Source organism: Pan paniscus, chromosome 4 (genome assembly GCF_029289425.2).
Source record: "Pan paniscus chromosome 4, NHGRI_mPanPan1-v2.0_pri, whole genome shotgun sequence".
In the NCBI taxonomy this organism is placed as follows: Eukaryota; Metazoa; Chordata; class Mammalia; order Primates; family Hominidae; genus Pan; species Pan paniscus.
The window spans coordinates 9,876,685-9,890,839 of NC_073253.2; the positions used below are offsets into that span (position 1 = coordinate 9,876,685).

Sequence of the window (14,155 nt, forward strand, 5' to 3'; positions counted from 1 at the left end):
TCAGTGCTGGGGTGAAGACCTGCAAGGACATGTTCTCCAGCCTTCCTCTGAATCTACTGCATCAATCAAGCCACAGATGTTGGTCATGCTCTTGCACTAAGCAAGAGTGAACTAAATATTTTAACACTCAACACAACAAATACAATTTTTAAAACAATGGCACTGAGTATAAAATCCTTTTAAGTCTTTAAACAGTTTGTTTTAGTGAGAAGGGCACATCAGAGAATTTCTGGCTCTCAGATGAAAAACGTATATGTCTGGCCTCACCTGTCAGTCAGCGGCTTGGAACGTTGACAGTTTTACATGGACAAATAGCTTGGAACAGATGGGACAAGACCTGATGTGGAGAAATTCACATGATTATTACCCTGTATTACCCTGATTAAATCCATTCACTTGCACTCATCTTAATGAGCAATCATTAAAGGAGACAGCACTAAATATTCTTGAGGTAACTGACAGGCGGAAAGAGTTGCTTATTTATATTCAAATCATTTAGCTCCTCAAAAGAAAGTGCGATTTTTTTCACATGCAGTTAGATTGACGTTGGAAAGCTTTTCATCAGGTAGAAGGCTGTAATGTTCATCTTTCTGCTTTCTGGCGGCACTTGGACATTTGCTTTGGTATTAGAGGCATCATGAAAGTGAGTGGTGGTTTTAATACCTTTCCCCAGTGGGCCCTCACACTTCATTATCAAGGGAACAATTCCTGCTTTAAGAAACATGTGCATGTATTAACATTGTTGTACATTTAATAAGATCATTCAAATAAGGAAGAAATAGACTCTGAGCAAACCAACCCAGACATCCTTTCTGAATCTTCCCGATAGCAGAGCTCGGCCCTTGTAAAGCCTATTTGGAATTTATTTCATTTAAAATTCACAACGTCTTGGTTAAAAAGCACCAGATTCTTTCAGGCTAATCATTCTTCAGATCCATTCATTTGCTTCTCTCCACTTGAATTTGCAGTTGATCTTTTAGACTAAAATTTTTGTCTTTAATATTCAGGTCACTTTCATATACTTGTCCCTTCCCTTGCTCAATTTATTCTAGTAATATATTTCTGTGCTTTTTCTTACTCCACTCAATATTCTGAGATGTATTTGCAATGCAGCAAATAGAATAATGGAGCAATGCAATACATTGAATTTAAGTCTTCCACATAAAGAACTCAAAGTGCTTTACAAACAAGAATCCCTTGTTAGTTACAATGAGGAAACAGAAGCCACAGATGCTGCAGTTGAATCATGGGAATAGTCTCTAGTCCTCACGATTTTGTCTTCAGCTCTAAACTGAGTTCCTCCGTGGAATTTCAAATCCTTCCTTGCTTCTTCCCTCCCTCCTTCTCTCTTTCCTTTCTTTCCTTTTTCCTTCTTCCCTCCCTTCCTCTTTATCCTTCCTCTCTTCCTCCTTCCCTCCCATACCCCAGCACACACTTATTGTTTGTATTATGAACTAGGCACTGTTCTAAGCACACATCATTTACAGCCATGCACTGCTTAATCACAGGGATAGGGGATACACTGTAAGAAAGTAATCGATAGACAATTCCATCACTGTGCAAACATCTTAAAGTGCACTTACACAAACCTAGATGGTATAGCCTACTACACACTTAGGCTGTATGGTATAGTCTATTATTTTGCTCCTAGGCTACAAATCTGTACAAAATGTTACTGTCCTGAATGCTGTAGGCAGTTATAACACAGTGGTAATTATTTATTATTTGTGTAGCTAAACATAGAAAAAGTACAGTAAAAACAGGGTACAAAAGTTGAAAAATGTCATATGTGTGCAGGGCAATTACCATGAATGGAGCTTGCAGGACCGGAAGTTGCTCTGGGTAAGTCAGTGAGTGAGAGGTGAGTGAATGTGAAGGCCTAGGACATTACCCTACTATACACTTTATAAACATTATACACTTAGGCTACTCTAAATTCATAAAAATAAAGTAATTGTGCTAGGACATTACAATGGCTTTGATGTCACTAGCTGATAGGAATTTTTCAACTCCATTATAATCTCATGGAACCACCATTGTATATGCAGTCCACTGTTGATGTAAATGTTGTTATATGGTGCATGACTGTAGTAATGAACAAGACAAAGCTTCTGTCATCTTGGAAATCACACTGTAGTGGGGAAGAGGAGAGTTAAACAAGTGAAGAAATAAGTAATTCCAGGTAAAGTAGAAAGAGGTGCTATTTTAGAAAGTGTGGTCAGGAAAGCCTGACCTCCCCAGAGAGGAGGTGATAAAAGACCTGGATGGAAGATCTGGGAATGAACACTTCAGGCAGAGAGAGGAGGAAATAGTATCCTCACTCCCCATCCCATCAATAAAAGAGCTTGCAGCATTCCAGGAATAAACAATGCCCAGCAACCCTGCAATGTGTGGGGCAGTATGAATAAGGCAGAGCAGAGAGGAAGTTAGAGGGGAAGGCATGGAGACTGCATCTCACCCTCAACTGAATGGGAACCCATTGAAGTGTTTGGGTGAGGGGGAAGCTTTGTTAAAATCACATTTATATCCTACAACATTTACTCTGACTGCTGTTATTTAAAGAAAGGCATTTATTCTGGAGAACATACGTGGAGGTTGGGAGAAGGCAAGTGTAGAAGCAGAAATAACAACTGAAGCCTGTTGCAGTAGACAAGGCAAGGCATGTTGTTAGCTTAAATTAGGTTGGTGGTCAAGATGGGAAGAAGTGGCTGGACGAGGAATAGATTTTGATGGCAACACCAACAGGAAATTCAGTTGGCTCTGATGGGGAGTGAGGGAAAGAGAGGAATCAAGAATTACTCTTGGGTCATTGGCATTATCCCCTGGTGAGCAATGGAGCCATTTTTCAAGAAGGAGAAGGTTGAAGGAAGGTTAAAATCAAGAGCTCTGTGTGGACATGCTCCTGAGACGGCTACTGCAGGTAGAGAGGATATTATGTCGCGGATGGTAAGTTTGGAGTTTGTGGGAACTATCAAGTTTGGAAATATGCATTTGGAATTTGCTAGCATATAGAGGATATTGAAAGCCATGAGGTTGGATAAGATTATGTAGGGATGAGATTGCCAGCTGGAGTATCTGAGCACTGTAAATAAGAAACCACATTTTGTGCATTCGTGTCACTTCGATTGTCCTGTCTGATGCCATCTGTTTGTGGAAGGATGCCCTGACAAGAGCAGAGTAGGTGAGTCAGAGCTTGCATTACTGAAAGCAATTGCGAAACTAGTACTAGTCATGGTTTCCTAATCTCTTTATGTATGGCTGATTTTATTTGCTGTTTCCTTTAGAATTTTTCCTCCTTCTCTTATAAGGAAGATTGGTCTGCAGATTTTTATTGGTGCTATATTTAATAAATTTGATTATCTATGTTATGCTGGATTTATCAAAAGATTGTTAAGTTTTTCTTATTTCTATGCACCAGAACAAATTAAATAACAAGGGAATTATCTGTTTATTTGTGGGATGGAAAGAATTCACAGTGAGAAATTCTGGTGCCAGAGGCATTTGGGAAGAAGCAGAATACTTACCATTCATTTAGTGCTTACAATGCTAAACAATTGAAAGGCATAACATCAATTTGTCCTCTTGACAATCTTATGAAATCAGTATTCTTTCCACTTTAGAGATTATTAAGTTGAGGTGCACTGAGGTCTGGAAATTGCCCTCAGTCATGCAGCTAAAAAGCAGCATTTCCAAGTTGTGGACCACAACCTGATTTCAAATGCTATGCGTGCATTTAGCCATTAAGCATCACCGCCTCCTATGTTAATACCCACAGTGAGAGTGAAGATTCCTTTCAGTGGTTCAGGCATAAAATTTGGACAGCTGCCATTTACTGCCCATCTGGCATTTGTCCCCTTGTCTTTACCCTGACTTTCTTTGCAGGAACCACTCTCCTCCACCCTTGTTTATGGGCCTTACTTGGGGCTGACTCCATCACTGAATCCAGGAGTAGTCACAGAAACCCAGGTGTGGCAGTCAACATATCCATTCACCTGAGCAAAAGAGATATATCCAGGGATAAACATGAGACCCAAATTCATCAAGTCAGAACTAATCCCAAAACTTCTCACTGGGCAGGCTCTCTGCAGACAGGATGGTTGCCTGGCATATCCATCTTGCCACCACGAGAGAAGGACTTCAGCCTGCCCAAGAATGGATTCCATCCAGAGGACAAAAGTGCCCAGAAAAGAGAAAGCAAGACCATGTTCTCCTCAGAATATGTCAGCCTCAGAACCAGCCCTCACTTACTGCTGGCCTTGACATTTAAATGAACCCACAAATTCTCAGTTGTTACTGAAGTGGGCTTGAGACGGTTTTTTGTCACATTGGGTGTGCTGAAATAGTTGTGGACTATTATAGAAAGGTAATGATGTATCTTCTATTTCTCATAGTTAGTAACTGGAATCAGACAAGTTATCTGCCTAAAGCCACTCATTTAGTGAAGTAACTAGGGCCCATACCTGTGACTTCTATAGTAGAGTTTTGAGTATTCTATTCACTAGATCATACAGTTTTCTCAAACATATCTGTGGAAGTTATTTAGAAAAAATAAAATACAAATTTCTTTTCTGGATTCTTTCCCTATACATTTAGTTATTCATTTTTCATCACTTAGTTACTCTGACGGCTCAGATTTTATTGTGCTATAGAAGAGTTCTCAAAGCATAAGGTTACCATATGGGCATCAGAAGTTTTATTCATTCCAAACCAAACAGAATGTCTTTGGCATTGACTGGCTATACTTTGTTCAAAAGATGCATGGTCAAATATATTTTCATATGAATTTGCATATATGTGGCCACAACCATTGGATTGGACACATGGAAGATGATAATGTGTGCTCTTGAAACAAGCAGTGCCATTTCTGCCCTGGTCCAAACTCAAATGGTTCTCTTTTGTCGTAGGAGTCAAATTTATTTTTCCTGCCCTTCAAAGATACAATACTTCCTTACAAATTACCTCGCAAGGATAGAACTGGGTATTTCAGATTTTCATATATAGAAGCTGCCCTGGGTCTTGCTGCTGCCTCTCCCTTTCAAAGCAGCTGTCTCCAGATACAGGATTGCCAACTTCCAGAAGACCAAAATTGTTGTGCCTTGCTTTGATTTTCCAGAATCTGGGACCAGGCTTTGTGGTTACTTAGTTCATGTGTTTTGGGGAAACTGAAGCTATCTCTTGCACCCAGGAATAGACATAAATGTGTGGGTAAAAATAGGGATGCTCTAGAAACAGCTGCTGAACTAACAATGAAAACAAATGAATACAATTTCTCATCTTTAGGAAGTCATTGCTAGCCAAACTATTACTATGCAAACTATGTAATATTTGTCATAGCGTATAAAATATTATTCCATCTACCCATATTTGTGGACATTTGTAGCAAATAAGTGGGGTGAAGGATAGGGACTGTGACAATGATATGGCATGAATCTCACTGACTCAGAGGAAATGAAAAACCATGAACTTGGCTTTTTAAATTCAATACAGTAAACTTAATACAGAACCACATCAAATCAGATCTGTAAAGGATATTAATGATTATTTGTGCCAACTCCTTACCATATGTGAAAAGAGAAAATAGAATCCCAACAAAGAGGCATAAGACCCTGTACCTTGACCCAAGGACTATTCAGATGTCTTGCATTCTAGAAAAAAGAATATTGTGGATTTATTTGCTTTAGTTTTGACCAGCACAGCCTCCACAGAAGCATAGTCCAACACAGTGGGTGGATGTTATCCACAGTGGCAGCTGTTATCACCCCAAGGCAAGGCTAGTGACCATGCTTTTGAGGAGAGCTGTGCAAACCCCACATACATACATCTGAATCTCACCACAGTTGACTGAAAAACCTAGATATAGGAGTCTGCACCTCTTCCTCAAAATGCGAGAAAAGTAAAAAACATTTAGCAATGGTACTCAAGGGCCTCCAGCCACGTGAATAGAGCAAAATTGGTCCAATATATTTTAAATTACAATAGTAGTATATTAGAAAGGGAAATATAAGGGAAACTTTTAGTTATAATTTTCTGTAGACATTAATATTTATTCTTGTATACATCAGACTTTCTACAGATAGATGCCATGATAATATAGAAGATTCATTTTATGAAATATTCTTTCTCAATTATTCACAAATCTGAATGTTGTCTTGTTATAGTTAAGTACATAATATGAATTTATTATCTATTCTCCCTGCCTGGCATGAAACATCATTCAGATAATCATAGATTCTACTGAAGAGGAAGAAATTTGAATAATGTTAACAAGCAATTCATAGTGGGGCTTTTAGTCAACTTTATTTTTCTAGTTCGACTTAACATAGTGATTCACAAAGCTTACTTCCTCCTAAGAATTCACATAACCATGCAAAAAGTACTTTTGGCCAGAAAACAGGATGAGATTAAATGTATCTCAAAAGCAACTATTGTCAGCTATATTCAAAATGCATCATTCTTTGATCTAAAATGGAGAAAGTAAGTGTGGCCATGGCTACACAGCAGTATGGATTGGGGAGAGAATACTTCAACATGCAAGAGAAAAATGTGATCTTAATTATAGGGACTTGTAATTAATGCATTTCAGGCCTCAACATTTAAGTTGCATTTTGGTAACTTTTAAGTAAATAAAAATTTTAAATGAATAAATAAAGCTTTTAAATAGTTTTTAAATAAATAACTTAAAACTAAGAAATCTGTTTCTATGCCTTTTTTCCAATCTATCAAATTGACAATATAACAGATCTGCATTGTTCCTGCATCATTTCAGGTGGCCTGAAATTTGACAAGAAGAGGACATATGAATGTCTTCTGTAAGGTTAGATGAAGATCCCAATGCACTGAGTCAAGGTCTCTGAATCGTGGGGAACATGAGGTAGTTACCCCAAGCAGAAGCAGAGGCCACATCCCTCAGCTCGGTGTCCAGTGGCCCCACATTCATTCATACTGGGAGATAGCAGCAAGGAATGATACTTTCTTTGCAATACATGGTACTGTCGAAATGAAAAACTCAATAATCCCTTACAGGATCTCCATCATTTTTTTCGGGGGCGGGGGGTAGCTAGGGACGTATAGACTCTATACTAACAATCTTTGCCCTTAACTAGAAATATCATGGCTGACCAGTGACCTTTTGGATACATATGGACCTCAAGCCAAATACAGCCACAGCAAGGCCACAGGCTCATGAAAAGGAAGAAGGCAGGATCGGTGCCCAGGCATCCTTCGAGAAGCTCTGTCTCCAACTTTTCTCATCTGGAAAGCCCCTCTTCCTTTTGCTCATTGCAAAACCTGACTTAACACTCTTTTATCTGGCAATGCTTAAAGTGAGTTTGACCTGAGGTCCACAATTGCTAGTTGTTGAAAGAGAACTAGAAACACTTGCTTAATTCCGAGGGTCAACATCAAAAACAAACCTGACCAAAGTTGCAGAGGAGGTATTTTACGACTAACAACAACCTTAACCTGACTTCGTTTATCAAATGTCCTCAGAATTATGATACACCCAGATCTTTTGCATTGTATTTTTTTGTCCACCGAACAAAACCGGGAAGCTACCAAAAGTCATGCATGGAATTCATATGTACCACTAGCAGTGTGTGAGATCAGCAGAATGTTTCTGAAAGCTAAGAGATGTATTCAAAGAACTGATGACAATTGCATTTGAAATAAGTTATCTGCCACTATTTCTTTTGGCCATTATGTGGCAAATGTTATATAGACAAGAAAATATTTAGTAAAAGTTGGAAGTATTTGCAAAATATTTGTGCAGAAGTTTGCGACTTTAATTGTATGACCTCATTGTAGTTGCACAGGGAGACTCCAGCTACATCTTACCTTTTCAAAATACTCCTGAGCAATGGCTTTCCTACAACCTCTTTGGAATGTAGCATTATCAGCTTCTATTTCCCCAATTTCCAATAATTCAATAAAAAGTCAGCAATAACATGTCCAAGGGCATGTTATCTCAAATGTGGATTTTAATGAAACACAAATATGCCCATGCATGTTTTAGCAAATTGTTCTGGACCATGCAAAAATGCATTAAAAGTGGAGGCATATTTACATTTGTTTTGCATTTGTTATTTAAGAGGTCAGACTATGCAAAGTGCATCCACTTTTATCAATAGCTTCAAGGAGAAGAAAATTTTATTAAAGTTAGATTTATGACAAACAGATGAGTTAATATCTGTCATTTGGGGGAAAAGGTTTTGAGAGGCTACATTTTTAAAATAATAGGCATTTATTACTTTTCCAAAACGGAGAATACTTAACAAATGTGCCTGTCTATTTTAAACCAGGTATACTGGTCTGCAGGTAAATTTCCAATTAAAAAGCCAACTTAATTATAAGCAGTTTACAGCACAAAGGGAGATTGTTATATAGTCTGGAATTGGCCCTGGAAATTTTAATATAAAAAATAAAATTAATAGTAGAAGAATAAAAGACATTTAGTGATTTCCAAAAACTTTTAGAGACAATTCTTGCTCAAGATTTACAAATAAAGAATACAATAGAAAAATTTGTATTCTAAGATGATAGAAAACAATATATTCTAATGTTGCTTAAGAGATATAATCTTACATACTTGCTGGATTTGTTCATGGTTGCCTTTGCCAAAGGAAACTTTTTTCAAAATTAAAGAATTTTTTTTTTCTAAACCAGCCTCTGCATTTGCCCCTGAATGCTGGGGAAAAAAGGGTGTGCAGGAGGGGTGGGCAAAATAAAAATTGTGTGTGTGTGTGGTGCATTTTCTATACACTCCTGGCTATGTAGGACGGACAGACCCATTTCTACAGTGTTACCTGGATTCTCTATGTAGCTACAGACCTACTACATTGGGGATTACACAACTCTATGCCTCTAATATTATGTTGGGCTTTGTTGGACACAGCACACCAAGGCCAGGGTGGAACTGGTGGTGTGCACATATGCCGTCTGTGAAGTCTGAAGTCTAACATACTTAGAACATTCCTTCGTCCAGAATCACATGGATTCATGACCTCTCCTAATTCATCTCTATTTAAATGTCACTTCATCACAAAAGACTTGGTCCGATTATCACACCCCACGTCACCAGCATTCTCCTCATCCCTTTCCACTGCTCTGTTCTCCTTATTTGGTTAGTACTTACTACTATCCAACATATTTTCTGTCCCTCTTCCTAGAATATAAAGTTCCATTAGAACACAAACTATTTTTGTTCGCTGCTATATACCCAGTAACTAGATGGTGCTTGGCACATGGTGGGTGCTCACAAATTTTTATGGAATGAATGTATAATTAAATGTTTAAAATAAAAATACAACTGCTGATCAATGACATTGCAGAAAGGTCCACTAGAGAATGCAACCTGAAGATTGGCAGGGAAGTAATTCATGAAATGGCCATTGTTCTGAACACTTAGAAAGTATTCAGATTTCTACTACCTGCTTCTGACAGACTCAGAGTATAAAAAGTTTCAAAAGACTGTGCTGTGATGTGGAGAAATTCCAAATGGAAAAATTGAACATATTCTGTCATCAGCTCCTTTCAGACAGATGCTCTCAAGGTGATCAAGTTGGCAGTCCTGGGGAGGGATGATATTACGTTTCACATATACATCACTGGATTAATCCTCATTGTGTTATTAAATCTAATTAACATAAATCTGTGCAGTGACTTATGTTTTAAATGATGGGGTAATTATTTAAATACTTTCTACTATGAAGGGAGTTGCGGGCTTGGGTTGGAGAGACATAGCCAAACCAGAAATAGGCAACAAAAGACTTTCCAGAAGAAAAATGTGACATAGTCCTATAATATGAGTGTTACTTAAGAACACCTAATACGCTAAATACCAATCTGACAAAGAAGATAAATTGAGAAATGATGATTCATATTCCCAAAGATTTTTTCATGTTAATATAAGCATATTTAATGGAGAAATCCGTAACAGATTTTAAAGCTTTCATTTTCTAAAAGAGTACAACTCAAATTTTTATAAACATATGTATGATATCAATAGAAGTAAATCCATCTCATTTGAGTGAGTGCAGCTCCAGCTTTGTGTAGATCTTGAGCATCCTTGGTGAGGGTGTGAGAATGAAGAACACTCCAGAGACCAGAAGCAACTTATGACTCACCAAAGCTCTGACTGCCACTCAGTAGCCTTCTAAGCCCTCCATTCATTCCCATTCCACTTCAGTGCCAAGCATCTGAGATGGGAAAGTCATCTACAGCCCACCAACAAGCCCTGAGCGGCTGGGCGTCCATCTCCCCATCTGTACTGGTGGCACACATCACTGTTCAATTCATCATGTCTATGAACTTGATCTGATTTTTGTCATGACTGTCACTATAAAAGTCACTCTGCATGAATGTCAGAAGGAAATTTAGAGGTCTGTTGCTGAGGTAATATATTTTCAGATCAAAATGTGGGTTAATTGAAATCATTATATGTATATTCACATGACTACATATTATCATGTTAGGAGATGGGACTGATCATGGAGACATAGTATCTCTCTGCATCCCATGAGACATATCTTTCTTACACAATTCCCACTGCTAGGAAGATCGCTGAACTTTCCAGAAAGACGTTCACCAAATACGTTCTTAGTGGGACCCAACTGAACATCATCTGTGGCAGAGACCTACAGTTCTCATGAGTATCTGAGCATCTCTTTTTCCTGGACACACAGCTGAACATTTCCCAGGATCCCTTGGATTATGTGTGTCTCTGTGACAAAGTCCAGCCAATGGAACTTGCCTAGAATCAATGTGGGCTACTCCGGGGCTGGGCCCATAAACACTACCCAGTTACTATCGTCATCCTCTTCCTCTTCACTGGCTAGTAGAGAGGATTCCAAGGAGCTATAGGGAGGGGGAGCCACAAGACGGAAGGATGTGGCTTCCTGAATAATGGGATGGAGATTTACCATGCCTGCCTGCTCCCACCACACACACAATGCACAGAAATAAGAGAGAAAAGTAAGCTTTTATTGTATTAATCCATTCAAATTCAGGGGTTGTTTGTTTTACGATTAACATACCCTGACAAATAAAATGAACTTTAATGGTTTTTCAGAATCTGTTGCATTTCATTTTCTAAAAGATTACAATGCAAATTTTTATAAACATATGTATGGTATCAACAGAGGTAATCCTTATCTCATCTGAGTGAGTGCAAATGAGATATGCATTTTTCTTCTGTTGCATTTACTTTTCTAAAAAATATTATTTTAATTGTGGTAAAATACACATATCATAAAAATTGCCATTTTAATCACATTAAGTGAACAATTCAGTGGCATTGGGTACATTCACATTTTAGTGTGTGTTACCATCAGCCATCTCCAGGATGTTTTTCACCTTGGAATCTGAAGCTCTATACCCATCAAACAATAACTCACCATTTCCCACTCCCCACTCCAACTGCTAGCATCCACCTTTCTGCTTCCTGTCTCTATGATTTGACTACTCTATATATGTTTTCCAAGTGGAATTATATAGTATTTTGCCTTCTGTGACTAGCTTATTTCACTTGGCATGTTGTCCTTCAGAATCACCCAAGTTGTAACATACGTCAGAATGTCCTTCCTTTTTATCACCCACGTTGTAGCATACGTCAGAATTTCCTTCCTTTTTATCACGCATGTTGTAGAAACATCAGAATTCCCTTCCTTTTTATCACCAATGTTGTAGCATATGTCAGAATTTCCTTCCTTTTTAAGGCTCAATAATGTTCCATTTTATGTATAGACCACATTTTGCTTATCCATTCATTTGTTGATGGATGCTTGGTTTACTTCCACCTTTTCGTTGTTGTGAATAAAGCTGCTATAAACATGGGTGTACAAATAACTGTTTGTGACCCTATCGTCAGGCTTTTTGAGTGCAAATCCAGAAGTAGGATTGCTGGATTGTGTGGTAATTCCATTTTTAATTTTTTGAGGAATCATCACTATACTGTTTTTCACAGCAGCGACACCATTTTACATTCCCATCCATAGTGCACAGCCATTCCAATGTCTCTATATACTTGCTCACTCTTACTTTCTGTTTGGATTTCCTAGGATCTTAACCTCCAGAAAACATAAACAAAAGAAGTGCATGATACTGTATCACTTACTGTCATAGATTTTAATGAATATATCTGAAAATTTGTTTCAAACTAAGAGCTATTCCCAAATATTCAACATCTACTGTTCTTTCCTTGATAGGAGCCACAACCACTCTCTCCTAAAACCAAGCTTTTCGGTTACAAGTGATTTCTATGTCTGCAGGTAAGGTTACAGCTGGCTGTGTGGTTAGTAAATAATCTCTTGGTAACAGACTTGCTTCATCTGTAGGTGACTGTATGAAGTCAGGCCGAGGGCTGAGTCAGACAGCTCAGCTGAGCTGCTCTGGTGGCATGCCTTGAGAGTGTCACAGCCGTATCTGGAGCAGATTAACAAGAAATGTAAATTCCCTTCCAAAAATAGATTCCAAGAAGTAGAGAACTTTTAAAATTACTTTCTATAGGAATTTCCATGATGCCTGAAGCTCTAATTAAAAAGACTTCTGAACCCTAGCTAGGTAAAGAATTTTTGAAAAACTCTTCCTGCATTCTCTATGTAAGAATAATACCTAGTGCTTTTGTAAAATAATAATAAGAAGAAGAATAAGAAGATTTTGTGCTGTTATTTTCTTGGGCAAAAATTTTTAGAAGGCTGGAACAATCTTGTAATTTTATTCTCTATCCTTCCACCATTCTTTTACTTATAAAAAATAGCATTTTTATTAAAATAATCCTGAATTCCATGCAAGATTAAACACATGAGAATAGTCAGCAATCTTTCGGAACAAAAAAATGAATAAAGAGTGACTTTCACTGTCAGACACCTAAGTGTATTATGAAGCAACAATGATGAAAACTAAGTGATAATCAGCCCATGGGAATAAGTGCATAGTCCAGAAAGGAAAAAATGTCCATAAAATCATTTTGGTATTTAAAGCAATGGAGCAATTATGACCTATTTGATGAAGACAGTATTATATGAACAAGTGGTTAAGCCACCAGAGAAAGATAAAGTTAGGTTCCCATTGTCTCAGAATTTACATGGAAATTAATTAAAATATGAAACAAGTCTTAGTAAAGATACAGAACAATAAAAACTTCCATTCCTCACTGGTGAGACTGAAAATAATACAGTTATTCTGGAAAACAGTATGCCAACTTATTATGAAGTTAAACATACATTGTGTCTGTGATCCAGCAAGTCTACTCCTGTTATTTGTCCAAGAAATATGAAAGCATGTTCCCACAAAAAGACTGTTATAAAAATGCTCACAGTAGCTTTATTTATAATAGCCCAAAATATGTAACAACATGGGTGAAACAAAAAACACTGCATTAGGAAGAAGGCCAGACACAACAAAGAATGCACTATATGACTACATTCATAGGAAGTTTTAGAATAGGCAAAGTTAACCTATGGTGATAGAAATCAGAAGAGGAATGGCCTGAGGCCTGCAGGGTTTATGGGAAGAATGAACTAGAACAGGACATGAGGGCCCTTTCTCAGGGAAGAGAAATGTTCTACATTTTGATTGTAATCATGGTTACATGAGGCATGTATTTTCCAAAACTTGTCAGTACAAACTTTATAAGTCTCTTATGTATCTCAATAAAAATTAATTGGGAAAGGTTTAACATTTAAAGGAAAAGACTGACAAATATAACTACTTCAAAATTTAAATTTCTGTAGGATCAAAAAGACTATAAATAAAAGATGAGTAATAATGAGAAAAAAATCATTGACTATGAGACTTAGTTTAGTTTAATTAAATTTAATTAATTTAGAGAGAAATCTCAAAATTGAAAAAACATGAAAAACTGCTGAACATCTGAAAGGAAAAATGAACAAAAGTTATAAATAGGCAATTTGTGAAAGAAATATATAAGCCCCAAACAAAATTTAAACAAAATTTTAAATGTGTGATGGGCCAAGGGCTAATATATCTCTAATGTAAAAGGGTTTATAGAAATAGGTAGAAAATACTGTATATTTGGATTTTTAAAAAGCAGGCAAAATATAGGAATAAACAATTCACAAGAAAAAACACACACTCAATAAGTGTCTTAAAGTGTCTAGACTCTCTAGAAATCAAGGAAATACAAATTAAAACAACTACA

At 37.3% G+C, this 14,155-nt stretch overlaps 1 protein-coding gene across 2 annotated transcripts in view; it reads right to left on the minus strand.

Moving 5' to 3' along the window:
- Nucleotides 1–14,155, minus strand: part of TAS2R1 (taste 2 receptor member 1) — a 276,485-nt gene that overhangs the window by 14,282 nt on the left and 248,048 nt on the right. The window contains exon 12 of one of the 2 annotated variants that reach the window (XR_008955561.1): nt 268–337. The exons of the other annotated variant lie outside the window; for it this stretch is intronic. The gene's annotated coding sequence lies outside the window, so the exon portion shown is untranslated. The remainder of the gene's footprint in view (nt 1–267; nt 338–14,155) is intronic. 2 annotated transcript variants of the gene reach the window in all.